The sequence below is a fragment of the Uranotaenia lowii genome, chromosome 3 (genome assembly GCF_029784155.1).
Source record: "Uranotaenia lowii strain MFRU-FL chromosome 3, ASM2978415v1, whole genome shotgun sequence".
In the NCBI taxonomy this organism is placed as follows: domain Eukaryota; kingdom Metazoa; phylum Arthropoda; class Insecta; order Diptera; family Culicidae; genus Uranotaenia; species Uranotaenia lowii.
Genome location: NC_073693.1, coordinates 39,923,673 through 39,944,348, shown reverse-complemented (window position 1 = coordinate 39,944,348; position 20,676 = coordinate 39,923,673). Strand labels below are relative to the sequence as shown.

The 20,676-nt window shown below is 36.8% G+C and overlaps 1 protein-coding gene across 2 annotated transcripts in view; it reads left to right on the top strand.

Annotated features, from left to right (window-relative positions):
• Positions 1-4,520: 4,520 nt before the first annotated feature.
• Positions 4,521-20,676, top strand: part of LOC129756993 (uncharacterized) — a 206,276-nt gene continuing 190,120 nt past the window's right edge. The window contains exons 1-2 of one of the 2 annotated variants that reach the window (XM_055754075.1): positions 4,521-4,993; positions 5,565-6,157. The gene's annotated coding sequence lies outside the window, so the exon portion shown is untranslated. The remainder of the gene's footprint in view (positions 4,994-5,564; positions 6,158-20,676) is intronic. The other variant, XM_055754076.1, reaches the window with a different exon arrangement.

Genomic DNA, 20,676 nt, shown 5'->3' with positions numbered 1-20,676 from the left:
TACTAACTCACATTACATTTAAAAAACATGTTCTTACCAAGCCTCGAACCCGAGCTCACCGCTTGAAAGTTGAGATCCATACTTGTTGCCCTATATGAACATCATGAGTAGGCAACGATTTTACTCGATGTGATGATTTTCTTTAAAACGACTTTCAGGTTCTTTATTTCTACATAATTCCCACTTTGAAGCTGTTAAAAAGTTCTTCCGGAACTTAATGTGTACTTCATATAGTTGTTTCCCAAGTAACGATGTGTTTATTTATGCAAACACGTGTTGAAGTTCGAAAAAAGTAGATTTTAGCCTTTAAATCTACTTCAAAGTTTCTATAATTCGAAGTTGCTTTTGAACGACCGTTGGAACTAATAAAAAACTTTCAAGTTTACAAAATAGTACAACAGAAACTTTTTACGAACTATTGAGCTGTACAAAAAGACTGCAACCCTTTGATAGCTACTTGATTTTGAAAAAAATGAGAAGTACGTAAGAAGTAGATTGTTTTTCTTCATACAAACTTTAAAGTTCCCAAAAAGTAGAAACAGAAACCAAAACAGTACCTTAAAGCTTTTTTTGAGTATTGGTTGAACTTGATAAAGAATGAAGTTCCATGGACCTCGAAAAAGCATTTTGAACAGCAAAAAAGTTCCACAGAACTTTTGTACAGCAATATTTGAACTTATTAGTTCGTTCCTTAAGTGATATTAGAACTTTTGGTTGCTTGGGTAAGGTGCTTACCATCTTTTTTGGGCCGGATGAAAACCACCCAAGGGCCAGAGAAATCTGAGCTTTCTACGTATTGTCGGAGTCGGGTTGTTCTACTCTCCGCAATGGATGATGAGGAATTATCAATCTGAGTGTGACTTGCATTTGAGGGACCAGACTCATCCGAATCCTCCAAATGCTCCTCATTCTCATAAGTCAACCCTTCTTCATCCATAGATGAAGGGTTAAACCCCCCGCCTTCGTTCATATTTTCTAACGGAGACACTAATGCCTTCCGTTTTGAAAATATGAACGAAGCACTTAAATGTCAAAATTACAATAAAGAGAAAAAGATAGTGTAAGTAAAGTGAAAAAAGAAAAAGTACAAACTTGTAATTCGTATTCAACGATTTGTTTCGGTGTAAGCGATGGACCAGATTCCAAATATAAACAATGGCCGGCCGCCACGTGGTTTCGTCTCGGTCCGTATCGTCCGTATCCACAAAACTCCGTCCGAACTGTTTCGCCGTCAAGATCGGAGTACGTGCTGTGTCAAGCTTGGTGAGTCGTCTTGAATCAAATCCTCTTTGGATCCTCGGTCACGGCAATCCAGGCACGAATCAGTCGAGTCTCCAAGAAATTCCCAGCTGCGCGACGGTAGTGTAATTCCGGATTCAGCAGGCTGCCAGGTAGGTTAGTCCTCGATATCTCAGTGAACCGTGTAAAAACTCGCGGATTTAACGTTTTCACAATCTCACTAAATGAATCGAATTAAAAAATTTTCGATGGAGAAACGGGACACTACGACTACACCTCTTCGATGTATGAAAACAGAATGTGAGATTCACTGGTTGTTGAACAAAGAATATGATTGACCTGTGGAAACATTCGTCCAAAATTCTATAGAAATCGCATTTTAAGGTTCATGCCTGAAATTTTGTACCTCGTATAACTTTTGATTCCATGGATAGAACTTTTCAAAAACTTCAGACATGCTAACTTAATATTTCAACAATCACTCTGCGAAATTTCAATAAAAAGCGTAGCATAGTTTCTGAGATATTGCAGTTTGAATGGTAAAAGTCCGATTTTCGTAGAATTACTGTATCTCAACCCATACAAATGTTAGAATGCTCAAACTTTGTGAAATAATAGTGCAATCGGCATTGAATATAGATAGACCTTTTGATCTATGGTCTATTCAGTTTAAATCGATCTTCAATTAAGTCGCAACATTTCACATTTCTGGAAAGCCGAAATGGTCATCGAGGGGATTGGCAATGTGAATTACATCGTTCAGATTCAAGAATCCCAACGTCTCATCAGGTCCCATCCCAAGCAACCAAAAGTTCGGATATTACTTAAAGAACGAACTCATAAGTTCACATAGAGTTGTACAAAAGTTCCGTGGTAAATTTTTGCTGTTGAAAATGCTATTTCGAGGTCCATGGAACTTCATTCTTTATTAAGTTCAACCAAAACTCAAAAATGGCTTTTACTGTTTTGGTTTCTGTTTCTACTTTCTGGGAACTTTAAAGTTGGTATGAAGAAAAACAATCTACTTGTTACGTATTTCTCATTTTTTCAACATCAAGTAGCTATCAAAGGGTTGCAAGTCTTTTTGTGCAACTCAATAGTTCGTAAAAAATCTTTTTTGTACTGCTTTGTAAACTTGAAAGTTTTTAATTAGTACCAACGGGCGTTCAAAAGCAACTTCGCAATATAGGAACTTTGAAGTAGATTTAAAGGCTTAAATCTACTTGTTTTGAACTTCAACACGCGTTTGCATAAATAAACACATCATTAATGGGAAACGACTATATGAAGTACACATTTAGTTCCGGAAGAACTTTTTAACAACTTGAAAGAGGGAATAAAGTAGATATTAAGAACTGGAAAGTCGTTTTAAAGAAAATCATCACATCAAGTAAAATCGTTGGTAAATCCTTTTTACGGATTGCATTCCAAGGCACGGCGAGCGACCGAGTCCCCCCAGTATGCTACTCTGGGTCCATGGGTGCAATTGGACGACTGATGTTCATATAGAGCAGCAAGTATGGTGCTCGATTTAAGTGGCGAGCTCGGGTTCGAGGCTTGGTGAAAACGTGTTATTTAGATGTCAATTAGTAACAAGTATGGTCGATTAATATGAATCAAATTAGTAGCAGACTTGACAAGGCATTGAAGGAGCGAAAAAGATTTTTTTTCAATTTTTTGTGTTGTTTATAAAAGTGCTTTTTGAAGCTGATCAAATCTGATAGAGGAAAGTTATCCAAACTTTTGGTTGCTTGGGATGCCAGTCAGCTCCGCAAACGTCCTTCCGAAGAGGTGGAATCCGAAACCAAATCTCCTTTATCGAATTTCCTGGATGGATGAAAACTTATTTTTAAACTCACTTTGACATTATATCAAAAAGGATTTTTTTTGTTGCCCTTTATGTTGGATATCATTATTAACTTAAAATTTTATTTTCAACCAAGCTGTCGCTTGCCGGCAAATCTGCCCCATATGTAGAAACAACGAATCGAGAAATACGGCTTTAAAGATTTTTATAAACTTTTTAAAAATGAAGAGTTAATCACCGTAATTATGAAATTATTTTATCGGCTATATCGGTGAAATTTTATATTTTTCGAGAACGAATATTTAAGAATTGAAACATTATAGACGGATAGAAGATTAGAATAAGATGAAAGATGTTGAATGAAGGTTAATTTTAACTTGAAAAACTTTTCATCACATTTCATTTTTTTGTTCCTCATTGGTCTACTACATTGCAGTGGTAGATCAAGATAGAATTGTATAGCTACCACCACACAATAGTAGGCCTTGCGTGGTTCGCCCCACAAGAGGAAAACAATTGCAGTGCGAACGAACTGCAGTTCTGTCTGTTTGAATGAGTAATGAAAGAACTCCATTAAGTGAAATTTTCGTAGATCTCTAGTCACAGATTATTTTAAAAATGGTAAATTTCAACACATTTTAGTGTGTTCAATTCTTATTTAATAGAAATTTTGAACAGAATGTATCATCATAAAAAGTTGTAATAGTTTAAAGTTAATGGGGCAGTGAGTATGCCCTAATTCGTTTGTAGTCGAATATGGTTCTTCTACTGTCCACTAGATGTCAGTATTTTTACTCGCGTTATCGTCTGTCCAACAGCTTGGGACTCCTGGTGGAAAGTATGACATTTTTTTTCAATCCGGAGTTTTCGCTGTTTATCGTTCATTTGCGTCATATTTCGCCCGCGTAAATACATATCCATAACCTGAACTGAACTATACTTTATAACTGACAGAAAAATACAAAAAATTGTAAAATAGGTGTTTGGTAAGTCGAAAACTTCTCAGGCCCACCCTTATTCGTAAGTTAAAATGTAATGAGAAACCATTTCGAGAGGTTTCCGTGTAACTTGTTTCCGGCAAGGAGCTTTGAATAAGTTAGATTGAATTTGACCAAAAAAAAGTCGAGAAACCAAACCGAGCTGGCTGGTCAAAAAAGTTGAATGGAGAGCGGGGGTAGAATTATGCAGCATTGTTTTGTGATTTGACAGTTCAGACCACCTTAACAAAAATTCTTGGATTCTGATCAAGATTTGAACAGAACCAAAAAGAGCAAAATCGACGTAAAATATTGAGCTACATCAACTGCTTTTGTCCAACATCTGGCAGATGTTTGCTTGAAATAAACTTTCCAGCACAATATCACTCACACATGTGGGAGCGCTGTGCACTCAACTTTAGAGTATTGGTGTTGTGCAAAAATTGAGCGAGCCAACCGCAGAAACTGGCTGCAAACTTTCTCGCAGTCTTATGTGAGCTGTTCCTCGGGAACGATCTTGTGTCGCTAAGCACCGTGCCAGTCGGATGCAAGAGTAGACTTTCATTGGGCTATCGAATCGGGCGGTTTTTCTCCTGTGACTGAAACTTTTCCCCCCATTGTGAAAGGCCTGCTTCGGTTAAGCCAATGGGTTGTTGAGTGATTGAAGTGCTTAATTATTGGTGATCCGTTTAAGAAAGGATTGAAAAACAAACTCAGTGCTTCCCGGTTACATGATCATGGTTGTTGGATGAGCGTCAAAAATGCGTGCTCGTTAGTTGGTTCGGTTTTAAATAATGGAGATGATCACTTTTGGGACTGTTCTTAGGTGGTGTTGAAAATCGATTCCCGGGCATTGGACGATTCTTCCAGACAGCTTTTAAGGTGGTGAAGTTGAAGTTAGCCTCTTGAAGGTGCGGTTAGCTGTTAAAGTTTGATTTTAAAAGACAAGAAACCGGAAGTAATTGTAACGGTAAGTTTTACCGTAACAGGGTAAAAATTTTCATTCAAAATTACATCGGCCAAGGAGTGTCTCGTCTTTTCCAACTTGGCCTGGAGAAAAATCCTACTTGGCTAGGACAGGAGACACCAACACATATGCCACTCCCAACAAGGCATCCATTTGGAAGTAGGAAAGCAAAAGGAAAAGGTGAAGGGCCTGATTCCCGTTTGCGTGTTCCGTCGACGGCTCTCTGTAGGGCGTTCTCTTGGTCCTTCTCTTTACTTTGGTGTACCGGTTTGTTCTCTGCAATTTGCCAAAAGTACCGCTTTCTTTGATGTTCTCTCTGGACATCCCTAGACTGGAGAATCGAAGTACGCACACATTCCTGCAGGATTAAAGTTCTGTCTTCTGTCTGGCAAACGAATTGTGCCAGTGTGTGCGTGTTAGCTAGCCTCCAGAAGGCCCCTCGACCGATGTAAACAACAACAAAACAAACCCACAATTTGTGCAACTGTGTAGGAGCCTTTGTGCGTGTGATTCCATACATTACGAGGAACTCCGATTGGAAGTTGTTAAAAGGTTTTGTTTTGATTTATGTTAGTGCCCCTAGCTCATCAATGGATACAAATTCGTAGAAAAAAAATTAATGCAAATTGTAGTTTAACGATTGCATCGAGTGAATGCATCGGAGCATCGAAGAGCGAAAAAAAAATTGAAAGTGATGCGTTGAATAACATAACGTCAAACAGAGCACAACAAGCAATCAATGAAAACAAAACAAGAAAATAAAATATCTGGCAAAGCGCCGAGTCAAACCAAGATCCGGAACGTGTGTAGTTTTCTTTAAAAAAAAGTTAAGTGCTTTTATTGAAAAGTGGCGCCTCTAGTATTTTTTGGTTGTTGCTCTAAAAGCAGCAACAAATAATTGATATCATACCGCGAGATTGGTTGAAGCCGATAGAGCTCACAGCAGCGATCATTGATCTATCAGCTGTCACCGTTGTGCAATCGGAGTCGTGGTTAACTCACCGTCTAGATAATGAACTAGGAGTCACTCTTCACTGCGAACGAATAACACGGTGGGTGGCTAGTTTGATTAACGTTCCTTTGTTGGGCACGAATGTACTAGGACTGTCGGGATCACACTCGGATTAGCCCACGTTTGTCTGGTTAAGAAAAATTTCCGCCTAAAAGGTAAGTTGAATTTTATTCAATTTTTGATCTTTTCAACAGAAAGCAAGTAAAATTTCTACCAACAAAATCTTTTATAAATTATAGGACACAGTTTGTTATATTATGATTGGAACTGTACATAAACTTTTTTAGCAAACTTAATTACTATAAAAAATCTTAGTTTTGAAAACGAACTACTTTTACGATAATTGAATGATCCTAATTCATAACCAAATAATTTCGAAACAAAAATGCACAAAGGAGACATTTTTCCAGAAATTATAAGCACACCTGATGTAACCGGTCATTTTGAATCGGGTATGCTTTCCGGAGAAGAGAAAAAGTATCGTGCACAAGTTGGCCAAAGAAGAGCATGTGAGCGTCGGAGCGGTATGGACAGCTATTAAAAATATGGTGAACATTGTACATTTGAAAGTGAACCGAAAATCTGGTCCTGTAAGTCCTGCTATCGAAATAAAGGTCAGAGATGCCTACAAACAGAAACCATCGGCTTCCGTTCGATATGTGGCGAGAAAAGTCTGAATCTCGACGTCTAACGTGCTAAAGAGCTACTTGGGCTCAAGACGTATCGGAAGCGAAAAAAACCTAAAAGGAAATCAAGCCGCTTCTGTCAAACCAAAAGCCCGAAAACTGTATGATTCAATATTTTGCAAAAGTTCTGGGTGCATTATCATGGTCGATGAAACGTATGATAAATTGGACTATAAAACCCTTCCTGGACCACAATACTTCACTGTACGCAAGGACAGGATATCCTCGAAACGGGGAAGGCCATTTTCACCTAAAAATTTGGTAAGAAGGATATGGTCTGGCAGGCAATTATCTAGTGCGGCAAAATTTCTAGCCCGTACGGCAGATCGGAAACAATGAATACCCAGAACTATATCAAGGAATGCCTCCAGAAGCGTTTATTGCCGATGATCAAGCACCCGTCATATTTTGGCCCGATTTGGCCTCATGGCATTACGCCAAAAACACACTAAGGTGGTAAAAACGCCAAAACGTCTGTTTTTTGCCAAAAACATGAATCAGCCAAATTGCCCCGAGGCACGGCCAATCGAGACTTTTTGAACTTTAACCAAAGCAAAGCTACGAAAATACATAGAACCAGCTGATGAAATCGGAAACTTTCAAAAGGATTGGCCCTGTGCTCACCTGTTTGTAGCATCTTGATCTGTCAAGAGTGAACCAGCCTTTGTTTACGCTTGAAACATTCGTTTCTCCCAAAATGTCGCGAATTAAAAAAGAAGTTTAAATTCGTGTGTTGGACACTTGGTTTGCGAGAGAAGGGCATCTCGATGAATGAAGTGGCAAAACGTTTCGGCATTCATCCAGCGAGCGTAAAATCCATCATCCACAAGTTCGGGGAACAATATACGTTCGATAATTTGCCAGGAAGAGGCAGAAAACCAGAACCATCTGACCCAAATCTGAACCGTAAGGTAATCTAACTCATCAACCGGAATCGATCGATGTTCATACGGGATTTGGCGAAAAAAGCTGGAACATCGATCGGAATGGTACAGCGGATCAAGAAGCGGAACAACCTGAAGACATACAAGAAGCAGAAAGTGTCCAAACAAACGGCCGAACAAAAATCATGAGCCAAAACCAGAGCCCGTAAGCTGTATCATCGAATTTTGCAGAAGCCAGATGCGTGCATTCTCATGGACGATGAAACTTATGTAAAAGAGGATTCCAGTACTCTTCCGGGACCACAATTCTACACTGCAGCTATTGGGGAGGATGTGAGTGACCACGAGAAGTCGATTGAGGTGGAAAAATTTGGCCAGAAAGTTCTTGTGGCAGGCAATATGCTCCTGCGGATTGAAGTCGGCGAGTTTGTTTACAAAAGGAACAATAAATTCCGATATCTACCAAAAGGAGTGTTTGCAGAAAAGGTTGCTGTCACTATATAAGAAACATACGACTCCACCATTGTTCTGGCCGGATTTGGCGTCAGCCCACTACGCTAAATTCACTCTTAGATGGTTTGAGGAAAACGATGTAGATTTCGTTGAGAAAGATATTAACCCACCAAACTCCCCCAGCTTCGCCTCATAGAACGATATTGGGTTATCGTCAAGAGAGTTGATAGAGGAGGATGGTAAGGCCAACCATGGCGGTTTTAAAGAAAAATTGGAATGCTGCGGCCAAGAAGTATGATCAATCAGCTGTACAAAACCTAATGAAACGCGTCAAGCCGAAAGTCCAAGAATATTACCAATAATTACTCTGTTACTTATATTTCTTTATAAACTGTAAGAATATGCTTTTAAAAACACTTCCTAACTGTTTCTTTGTTTGAATCATCATTAAAATCAATGCAATGAAAAAAATGTGTTTATAACTCATTTTCGATACACTCCTTAAAGGATTGCATATAGATTAGTCAACCTCTTGGAGATAATTTAAGGTCCAGTATTCAGTTAATCAAGATACAATAATAAGTATAAGCAAAGACAGGTTTGCTTCTACGTACTGTGTACTAAAAAGGTATTAGTTTTAGAAAATCGCGTAAAAGCCGTGCCGTTTAAAATTTGACCGGGATCATTTCTGAGACTTGAGACAACTGTAGGAATCAAGCTAGTATGTATGCAATGTGTTTGAGAGCTAAGGAGGCCACGGTTCAGTACCTATAAGTAATTTGAATAGATCCTCTTTAGACGTCAACTAATGAAGATTTAAATCAAGAATAACCAAGTCTTTCAAATCTATCCGGCATCCTATTATTCAGAAGTGGGATTCAAGTACAAAGCGACCGCCTTCGTAAGCCCTGGAAGTTATTTTTTCTGGAATTTTGAATATGAAATGGCTGCCTGTTCCGGTAAATATCTGCTGAAGAAGTCTGGGAAGATTCAGAAACGGTCCGGATGCTCTGGTAAGAGCTGGTGGTATTTAAGTTTATTCAGGCACTGACGCTGTCAGAAAGACAGGCAGTGCTGGAGCCAGAGATCGCGGATGTGCGGTTTCTTTTCAGCCAGACGATGCGAGGAGCATCCTAGAGAGATCACGGAGCTGGATAAATCAAAAAGTAAAGTTCAAGATGAATAATAAAGGAGCTTTATAAGGATGAATCTGTTCCCGGATGTTGGAGAAAATTGCGTAAATTGAAAAATAAGCTAAACTTTGTTTAGGAAAACTATGATTGAAAGTGTATAGAGTTATCTGAAATAGTTATTCTACATTTTATGTTACTTCATGAATTTTTTTCAACTGCATTTTATTGATTGAGATTAGTTATGTGTACATAAATCGAGGTCGATGTAATTGTTCAGGATGGTCGAGCTGTAGGAATCAAGCTAGTATGTATGCAATGTGTTTGAGAGCTAAGGAAGCCACGGTTCAGTACCTATGAGTAATTTGATTAGATCCTCTATAGACGTCAACTAATAAAGATTTAAATCAAGAATAACCAAGTCTTCCAAATCTATTGGGCATCCTACACAACATACATGAAACCTGACTTAAAACATGAGCCCTGACACTTGAAGCGATTTCAGACATCGATCCGTAGCTCCGTAGAAGTGGTCAAAATCCGTATATCTGGACACGCTGCATGGAGTGTATCGATAGGAGATCCAGCAGTCGACCGATGGAGCTCGACATGTAGGGTAACGGACTTATTTTGGACCAGAGGACCAATTTTGGACCACCTTGTCTAGCTCTCTTATGAAACAAATAATCATGAAATTTTTTAGCAAATATTGTTGAAGCCCAGACACTTAATGTAATGCACTAATTTTTTTCATTATTAGATGCTTTATAAGAGAGCTAGACAAGGTGGTCCAAAATAGATCCTCTGGTCCAAAATAAGTCCTTTACCCTACGCATGCTGGAGCTTATTTCATCACGTTCACCGTGTTGTAATTGGCTAATGCGCCGTTGTACTGGAGCGGAAATTGGGGGTTCAAGTCCCATCGGTGATCCGTTGAATTTTTTTTCGATAAATTCACGATACATTCTAGGCCTTAGGGTGATTCATTATAATAAGTTTATGAGACAGTCAGATCCTGTTTTGGATTTAAAAAAAAAAGTTAAATTGTAGTTCTAAAAAAAATAAATTATAGTTCTAAAAAGTATGCATTTAAAATCGGAAAACAGTTTCTGACGTCTAGCTCCAATACATGCATTGGTGGCAGACAAGAAAAATTATGCGGGATCCATGTGGTTCAAAATTCAACGACAAAATTTGAACCGATGCCAATAATATGTGATCGAGCACATCCTACCAGACAGCCACACATTATATTGTTTGATTTGTGGTTTAATTTTTTCCCTCCCATCCCCGATTGATTTAGTGCTTTCCGATGGATGAAGGCGACAACGTACGGCGATATATGCCTATATTTGTATGTATAGACATGAGAGTTTGCTCAAACGACCGGATTTTGGTGGAAGGAAGGATTTACGTCATGCAGCGACTTTGCTTACCGGTGCAACAATACCGAACGGAGGAGTTCATTTTTCTCCAATTCCGATATTGTTGCTGCTGGGGCTTGATTCGAACAAACTACTAATAGGTATGCATTCGACCAAGTTGGCAAATATCCGCCCGTCCGTCGTTATTCACCTGTGCCGTGCTGATGACGGATTATTGCCGGTAGCCGGGTATCGATTTCTGACGGCGCGATTACGTAGAGTATCCTCTCCATCGGCAACTTTTTTTTTTCTTTTTTGCAATTTTGCCACAATTTGAATGAAACAAACACACATGGTGTTGAATTGGGAATGAGGAAGAGTTGAGGAACAGTTCGTGCGCGCTAAACGTAACTGTTGCACTGTGTTCTGTTTTATTGACATGCTGAGATGGTATGGAAACAACCAAATACAACAAATGGAGCAACAGAAAAAAACCCTCGAAACAGCTTATCGCTAGGAAATTTCAGTCATTAAGACGTGATATTGTACGTAAACGGGTGCCGAAGCCAAACTAGATACTAGGTAGGTAGGCATCCGATTGCACATACAGGGAAGGTCCTCCTTATTCGCGTGGATAAGAGGATTAAACTGATGCAACGGACTGACTTCTCGAAGGTTTCCAACATGTGCCGACATTTGCGTTTATGGCAACAAAGCTTAGAATGTTAGAATCAGGACGGAAGAAACTTTAAAAATGTTCAAACGAATGTCTTATGAGGAACTCATTTTTTTACAAGGTTTTATTATTTAGGTAACGGACCTATTTTGGACCGCTTTGGGAGATGGCTACACAGCAAAAAAAGTTTGTGATATTACATCGAAAACGTGCACATAACCTGAGTCGCAAATGATATCTAATATTACATCATTTTGATGTACAAGAAAATTGAACGAGTGAATCTTTGTAGACAAATTTAAGCTCCAAAACTATGTACCGACTACTTTTGATGAAATCGTAAGCCATTTTCAATTTACGTTGTCGTTTTGAATTTCTACTTTTGATGATAACTGGTCATTTTTTTAGACTAAGAATTAAAATTAAAGTTTCTCCTACGTGTGGGTATAGGGATCAGGTAAATAAATCAGGTTAAAACTGCAATTCATTTTCGAAAAAAATATTCAGAAGCTTGATGTCCACTCAATTTTTTTATCTTTTGGAAAATTTATTATTTTTCAATCAATAATCTAAATCTAGAGTTTGTTTTGATTAGGTCGTATGAACCAATATAAACAAAACTGAGTTATTGGCTGCAAACGATTGATAAACATGCGTTCTGTATTTGATTAAAACTTGGTTTCATTTGATCAATTAAATACTTTTTCAAAATGATTTGAATTTAAGACGTATAATAACTTTTTTATTTTTGAGTGCAAATTTGTTTTTGCGACTTTTTGCATCGCCGTTTTTTGCCGTGCATGCAAAAGGACACAAGATACAATTCGTCGAGTTGGCTTTTACGTCGTTTGTGCATTGTCACGAAAAGTGCATGGCAATTGATGGAAATTAATGGTGAAATACAAAAAATCGAACCAAACTGCCAGTAGGAGTGATTTTAGTCGTGTCGTATCGGAAAGGATAGCTTAATTTATAGTTGGATGAGTATTCAAAACTTTACTTTTGACTGTGCAAAAAGACAGTATTCGGTTTCTATTCCAGATACAACCAAAGCAAATTGAATCAATGGATTACTTACGCATTCTTCGAATGGTCATCGGTGTCCCAGGAAAGGGCCTGCAATTTATCCTCAAGCAGACAATCCTATCAAGCAACAATTTTGGATGTCGTTGGGCGGAAACTTTCGTGCCTTAATGAATTGGATTATGGTTTCTAATGCTCCTCCAATCAACTTAGAGTTACCTAGCAAGGTATTAGGCAAATGGAATCTGTTTTGGGGATGGAAATTGCCGATTGGCAAAATGTCGTTGGTGCCCAACCAGAATTACAAAAGGACGTAAGAACAACTTTACATGTAAGCACTGAACTGACACTCTTTTCGAGTACATCTGAATGTTCTACTGCGATTTTAACTTTGACTTTTAAATTTCCAAACGAATTTGAGCAGTATTCACAAAACGAGATTTAAAATGCGATTCAAAAACTTCAACAGGGATTTTCTCAAAACGAGTCAAGTGGTTCATACGACCTAATCAAAACAAACTCTAGAAATGATCTGTTCATGTTACTGCGGCATTCCTCGTTCAGTCAATATTTCTACGCCAACGCTCTACACTCAGAATCAAAACAACCCAAAATTGACTTTGCCAAGGCAGCAAAATCAAGTTCAGCTTGCTTTCTTGATTTTGGGCTGTTGTCAATGCACCAAAACTAAAGTTCGTTGCTGGAACTGACCACCCCAAAAAAATTTCCCTTTGTTTTCAGAAAGGTTTGTTTGTTTTTCCCAGCGATTCAGAGATCGTACCGGAAAAAAGTTTGGTAAGTAGATTTAAAAGCAATGTTCTCGCACGTTCATTCTTCTAATTCAAAGTTTTTCAGACGGATTTGTATCGGATGTAACCTTCTTCAGGACCGGTATTTTTGAATGCCCTGTGCTCCGGCGATGCGAAGGAAGAAAGAAGATTCCATTGAAAACCCGAAAGAAGCCAATGGCAATCTGGGGCAAAAGTCGGATTTGCCATTCACATAACTCACTAAAGACGGGAACTCCGGTTAACACACCGCTGGAAGGCCCCAAAATTGTGACGACTCTTGCCATATTTTAAATGGTGCCAATCTCCGGAAATTTCCCGTATAACATTTTTCAAAACATGAATTCGGCTGTTCCGTCCTTCCTGGTTGGTGTATCGTAAAGGTAAGATACAATTAATTTTGATAAGTATATGCGATTTTTTATTTTCAGTTCTAATGTTTAGGATGGCAATAGCATTTTGTGTTTTCTGGCAGTTATGAAGTTCTTTGACAACGAATCACATTCGGTTTTCTTGAAATGATCTTTAAATTACTGCCGAGATCAGTACCTATACAATTGTGTAAAAGTGTTTTTTTTAATAAAACAAATATTATTTAATGAAAAACAAATTGTTATTTCTCAAATATTTCCAATCCCTTTTGATAAGTGGGTCATCAAATAAAAATATCCCAATAAAAATCCCCACCGTATGACATGCCCCAAAATTAAGTTGCGAGAATGACGTCTATTCTCAAGTTTGGGAAAACCCTCTCAAACTTATTTTCGTCGGGAGCCAAAATCATCCGATTTTGCGGCATTTCAACTTGGTTTTGGGTTATAACGCCCTAGAGTGTACGCTCCTTTTGGATGACCATGCCACTGGGGATGAATAAACCAATTGGTTTAAAATCCCAAAAAAAAAAAAAAAAAAATGACCATGCCACTCCGTGGTTGCATACCGAAACACTTGAATTCTGTTACAATTTTATCAATAATTTCACAGGGTGGAAAAGAAATAAAAAATACACAACTTCACATCCAGTTGTTTAAAGTCCCCGGATCTTTTAATTTGGTTGATGCATTGGACCTCAATTTCCTTCAAAACGACAAAAAGTGGAAATAAGTTAGGATGTATGATTTTGCTATGATTTTTATTGAAAATTGATTTGACTTACCGGCAGGAAAAATCCTTCAGAGCTCCGTAATCTTCTTCTAACTTTTTGATTTTGTTTAAACGTCAAGTTAGACGAACTTGGCTACTTGATGTAATATTGCATATAAGGTTGTGATTGTTTTGATATAACACTACGTGACCTGTTCATGTCGTGTACAAAGTTTCGATGTAATATTAAATCAAAAATCTTCGGAAATACATTGATTGGCTTACATCTTCAAAAATCACATCGGGCATCGTTACATTTTTTTGCTGTGTATGTTATTTTCTGAAATAAAAAGTACAACAAAAAGTCTAACGAGTATAAAAAAAAACACCATTTTCACGATTTTTTTCTAGAGCTATCGTTCAAACAAATGTATTCAAATTTTTTGCATTATACAAAGCATTGTTAAAAGAACATTTAGTAATTTTTTCGTTAAAAAATATTGAAAAATGAGCCGGGGACGGAGCACTTTAGAGGATGTCTTTTAGAAAACAGGATTTGCCGTGGACACTGTATCTCAGCACAGAATCATCTGAAGTCAAAAAATCAGAGCAAAATATTTTTAATAGATGTTTTTCTGGACCCCAACGTTTTTATTAAACTTAAAAAAAAATTTATGCAATTTTTGTGGCTGTTTGAAGTAAAAACTACGATTTTTCACGAAAAAATTCGCCATTTTTCACCTGTAAAATCCCCCCAAAGTAAAAAAAAACAAAAAACAAAAACGTTGGGGTCTGGTATTTTATATGTAGAAAATATGTTCCAAATTTGAAAAGAATCGGATAAGTAGTTTTCAAATGACGATGTCCACGGACTTTAAAAATGTGCTTTCGAGAAAAACGCGTTTGAAGTTTCTGCTCTTGCTTTCTTGCAGTATAAGATAGGAGGAGATAAAGGCCTATAATTTCTACAGTTTTGCTTCAATTGACTTGAAAATTTGACACAACATTCTTGAAATGTTTTACAATAAGAAAATAAAAAAAATAAAAAATCGATTTTTTGAAAGTGTTACCCCCCCCTTAAAGAAACCTTTGACGGATTTCACGCCAAATCGACACGAAGTTGGCATGACCCTCTGAGAATTCAATTAAACTTTGTGGGCATAAAGATTTTACCTAGTAGAGCAACTTGGCATACTTAGTTTTCCCGAAAATTATCTACACTAACATTTGAAAACAGCCATACTTTTCCGGCAAAAATTTTATATGCATTTTTAGCTCAAAAATTACAATTCCTACAAAAATGTGGCTCATGAGAGAATTTTGGAAAAATAATTGAATTTTTAGCGAAAAGATTTTTTTTAAATCCTACACAGTGAAAAATGAATTTCAAAAACTAAAACTCAGTTTCGCAAAAATTTCATCTAAGAATTTGATGAATTCTGCTTCTAAGCTAAATAAGTATTATCAAGGCCTACAAGTCGTTTATACATTGCAACTTGTGCATATTTAAATGCAAAAGGTTTTCTAACAAAAACCTTTTCATCTTCTTTTGAAAATCATGTTATTAATTTTTTCAGTGTAGATTTCCAACCTTTCATTCAAAAACTGCTTCGTTGAATTGATTGTATGGACTTTGAAAAAATAAAAGCTTCGATTGTAATAATTGATGGTAAAAGAAAGTGGAAATCCTACACTGAAAAGAATGCAAACTTGAAATTTTGGCTTGTGATAGCTCAGTTTACAAGTCTGTTGTCTTCTGAGCCCATGTCCGCGAGTTCGAGCCCAAGAGCAAACATCGAACACAGTTGTACCGGATAAGTTTTTCAATAACGATCCGCCAGCTGCACCGTCGATAAAGTCGCGAATGCCATAAAGATGGTAAAACGACTAATCGAATCAACAACAAAACAAAACTAAAAATTTAAAGTCAATTTAAAAAATGGCCACCCAGAATTCCGTGCTTTTTTTTCCAGACTTTCCTGACTTTTTTTATAATAAATGCGAATCCAACTGTGTATTAGAGCACTTAGAATGCTTCGAGAGTCATTTAGTGGAATCATACAAATCAATAGTCCAAATCAGGCTAAATAGTACTTTGAATCTAACTTTCGAATGCCAAAAACCACAAATTTTGAGAGAAAAAAGTTTTACATTTTCATCCGTTCGAGAAATTTATTTTTGAAATAATTCGACTTTATTCGTGCTTTTATTATTATGTGAATGTTATAATAAGAATTTTCGCGTCTATTATTAGAGGATTCAATTGCATTCTTAGTCAGGGAATGGAAATGCACTGCAAAAAATGATGAAAGGAGATATTAGGAAATGCTTATGGGTAGGCTATTTTAGTTTATTTTTTGCAAAACCATAGAATCTGGTGATAAAACTTCTGGTAACCTTTTTATTGCAAATAATAGAGAACCTAATGAAAATGATTTGATTAGAACGTTTCAATGATCTAAACTCAATAACTTTCTTGTTAAATTTTTTTTTTTTGAAAATTGGATGTAAAATTTGTCAGTGTTGCTAGTTTTTTTTTCATGAAAAAATGATTGCTCTGTTTGGGGCATTTTTACTATTTTATCGCTACTCTACCGCTTTGCCGTCATTGGCTAAATTGTTGGCAGAAAATTTTGAATTTTCATTTGCATTGCGTGAGAACAAAATATTCAAGAAAACCAAAAAAGTGACATTTTTGGAACAAATTTTCTCGTTTTTTTTATGCAAAATTTCAAATTAAAACTCTGGTACTCAAATTTGCAAAAATTCTGTCGATCGCCTTGGCCAAAATAATTTTTTTTAGAATAAAGGATTTTTGATTAAAAAAAAAACTTTTGCTATTTTTTGTAACAAAATTTTTAAAAAAAATCGAAACCGCAAACTTTCTCAGAGATTCAAATTTCCCACCGGATTTGACCGGAAACATCTTAGTTTAGTGTTGTTTGGTTCTTATTACCCAGAAAAAAAATTTTTAATTTTTTGGTAAAACTTAATTTGAGCAAACAAAAATGTTTGAAATATGACATTGATCATACGATCATAATGTTGAAATGAGATAAACATTCCCGTTTTGAAGCATTTCATATGCGTATTATCGGACGACAACATTCTGACAAAAGTCATTCTCAAATGTGTATAAACCTTTCCGAAAGCAAACTCTCACAAACAAAACAACATCAACTAAAATTTGGTCGGTATCATCACCTCCAACACTAGGTATCTATCCAGAACAACAATCGAATCGTTTGAAACGATTGTTCGCAATTATCGATACCGACTTCGAATAGTCTCGGGTGTCTGTCCTGCCATCGGGGTTTCTCATACTTTCTGAAGATGCTGCGATACAGGTTTTTGATTCACCAGTACCTTCAACTTTGTTTCGCATTATTACCAACAATAATGGAGTGAGTCTGAGCAACGAAAAGCAATGAACGATTGGTATTAAACCGGTGTTGGTTTTTCTTTCTTGCGTAATGATCTTTAAAGATCAGCAGCATTAGATCTTTGAAGAAGAGAAGCGTGCTGTACCGATTATTCAGAGTTCATGATTTATCTTCTATTCGATCATCTTAGTTCTGGATAATTCCTTGGATCGGTAATTGCTTTTGATTTATTACAACAGAAATTTAAGATACATTTAGTCAATGTATGAAGTTCTCCATTGATAAGTTTCCTTCTTTCATCAGACACACGGAAATTCAATGCATATTTTGTTTATGTGAAAATTTACTACGGGAAGCAATATCATTTAATAAATATGCAAATCTTGCCGAAACGAGCCAGTGCTCCAAGAGAATTTTCGGAACAAGCTCAGGCAAGTTTAACGATGCAGCAAAAAGCAACATCGACCCCAAAACAGCTCAATTATCATGGACATTATCACACTACTTTGTTAGAGCGAGAGACCTTCTTTCTCCTTCTCGGTTGTTCCGGCCGAACGATTCGGACTCAAAACATGTTCCCAATAACATTTCTTTCCGGGCGGGATGTATGTATCTGACAGACCCCTCAATGCGAAGAAAACATCATGTAACCAGCCTACCGGAACACGTGCGAGCAAGCGTTTCTACGCAAAGGTCCGAACGGGCTCCCCAGACTGGCCCGCAGTAAGAGTAGCACTTTATGGGCTACGACGTACGGATCAATGTTTTTAGTCAAAGTATAGATACACTAACAAGTAGCTACTGTCGGACGGGGTGTTGTTTTTCCTCGACTCTCTTTTCGAAATGTACACCTCGCACAGGTAGATCTCAGCTTGGAGTTGTCGAACAAGGTTTGCGTTTTATCGAGGGTGAAATTCCCGATGTTACCATTGTGTTACTTTAGTAATGAGAAATGGTTTTCGGAAAATTTCTCGAATTTATGAACGTGCGTTGCCAGTTACCGCGTCGTGTTGCAATTGATTTCATTTTGTCGTTTTACATTTATGATTTCGAAAGAAACATTTGTTTAGAGCGCTGTACTGCCTAAGAGAATTGATGTCTCTTCTGGAGCAATTTATTAGCCGTTGATTTCTCATGTTTCAATGCAAGAAATTCAAACCGACCCTAAGATGATAATTGGCAATTGTTCAAGGTATGCATCTCAAATCATCGTAGAGGATGTAAATTTTCGAGTTATGGCTATAAATACAAGGAAGCTCCCTTTCTCCTTTCCATCTCCCCACTAGTGAAAGGAGGATAGTGTCTCGATCAAATAATCATGAAAAACAATTCTTGTACCCAAATACTCTACCATGCCAAAATTTGTTCCATTTGCTTGATAAGTTCTCGAAAAATGGCTGGGAGCGTTTCCTATCTCTCCAATGGAAAAAAGAAAGGTTCTCAAACCCTCATATGCCAAGTTGGGTTCCATTTGCACAATTAGTTCTCGAACTATGCAAAAATTGTACAGGAGCTTCCCTCCTTCCCACTTATCTCCCCTCTGGAATGACGCAGGGGTCTTAAAAATAAGAGACACGTTTTTCGTACCCAAATACCCTCCCATGCCAAATTTGGTTCCTTTCGCTTGATTAGTTATTAAAGTGTGCCGAAATTTGTATGGCGGCCCAATCCCCTATGATCGCATTCCAAATTTGATACCATTTACTTGATTTATTCAATTATATTTGCCTTTCTTACAGAAAGATATAGTTATCTGTCGAATTAGGAGATTATTAATTATAGGTCTTAAACATACCCATAGGTCATAGGTATTTGTGTGTACCTTAGAGTAAATTTTGTACCCTTTTTTCTCGACGTTTTTGCGAAACCAGGTTACACAATAAAAACTATTTTTATCTTTAAAAAATGTTTTTTTTTATTCACAATCTATAAAGGAACGGAAAACACACATATCATAAAATAATCACTACAAAAATGTATCCATTTGGCTTGCTAGCAACATCCAGCAATCACTAATTAAGATGATCGTATACATATATGACGTCAAAATATACATGACGACTTAGACACGAAGGAAGAAACTAACAGTTTTCACTCTCACTCAGATGTTATCATGTCATGACGGAAAACTGTGAGGGAGAAAGGAGAAGGCCTTTTATATAAGCCAGTTTTTTAAATTTGCACCGGGTTTACAGCCCCTTAAAAAATGTTGGAGCCATAAAACGTTAATATGATTTTCATCAAAAAAAATCTGTGTTTGACTGTTGAAAATCTGTTGTTTTGTTGTTGAAAAGAATTATGACTTTCTGTGATTTTACCAAAAAAAAATCTGTGACGGTTTTCTGTGATACTTTATCCTTTAATTTCATTCAAAAGACATGTCAATTTGAGTCTTTTTAACATTTTACTTAAGAAAAATTAATTAACATAATAAATTTTATGATATTTTTTTCGATTTATGAAAAATAATCCAAAATTTATTTTGACTACACGAGTTCAAAATAAAATGAAAAATTGTTCAAAATATAAAAAAAAATCTGTGAAATCTGTGAATATTTTTAAAATTCTGTGACACAGATTCTGTGATGAAAATTTGCTTAAAATTCTGCGAAATTATAGATTTTTCTGTGATTTCGGCAACCTAGGTACGACCCCGAAATTAGAATAATCACTCATTGGGTATGGTATGGCACGATAGCGATTGTATCTTCGATATTTCGCCATATTCGCAAGCAGCAGACTCTGGACAAAGCACATCATCACTATTTCTCTCATGCCGCTCGTGTTAATGCCGTTCGAGAAGTTGAGAATCATACGTTGAAAGAAGCGTATTGAAACCAACCTGATAATAAGCACATCAACCGCTCTCGACAAAATGATAAAAATGACTAAATTGAAAAAAAATACACGCTCAACCTTTTAATATATAAATTCAAAATATGAATTGTTAATCTGTAAAAAAAATCTAAATCAGATTTTGGATCTGTATTCAAAACATAATTCTGAATCTTACGTTCACAATCTAAAATTTTAAATGAAATTCATAATTGTGAATTCCGAATCTATATTTGAAATTACAATCCAGAAAATAAATCTGTATGGTCTTCTCTAAACTCAAAATTTCAAATTCTTAATAATTTTGATAAAGGACTAAAACTCGAAAGACTCAGAAGAGCTGAAGCCAAAATCTCGAAATCTTATTCC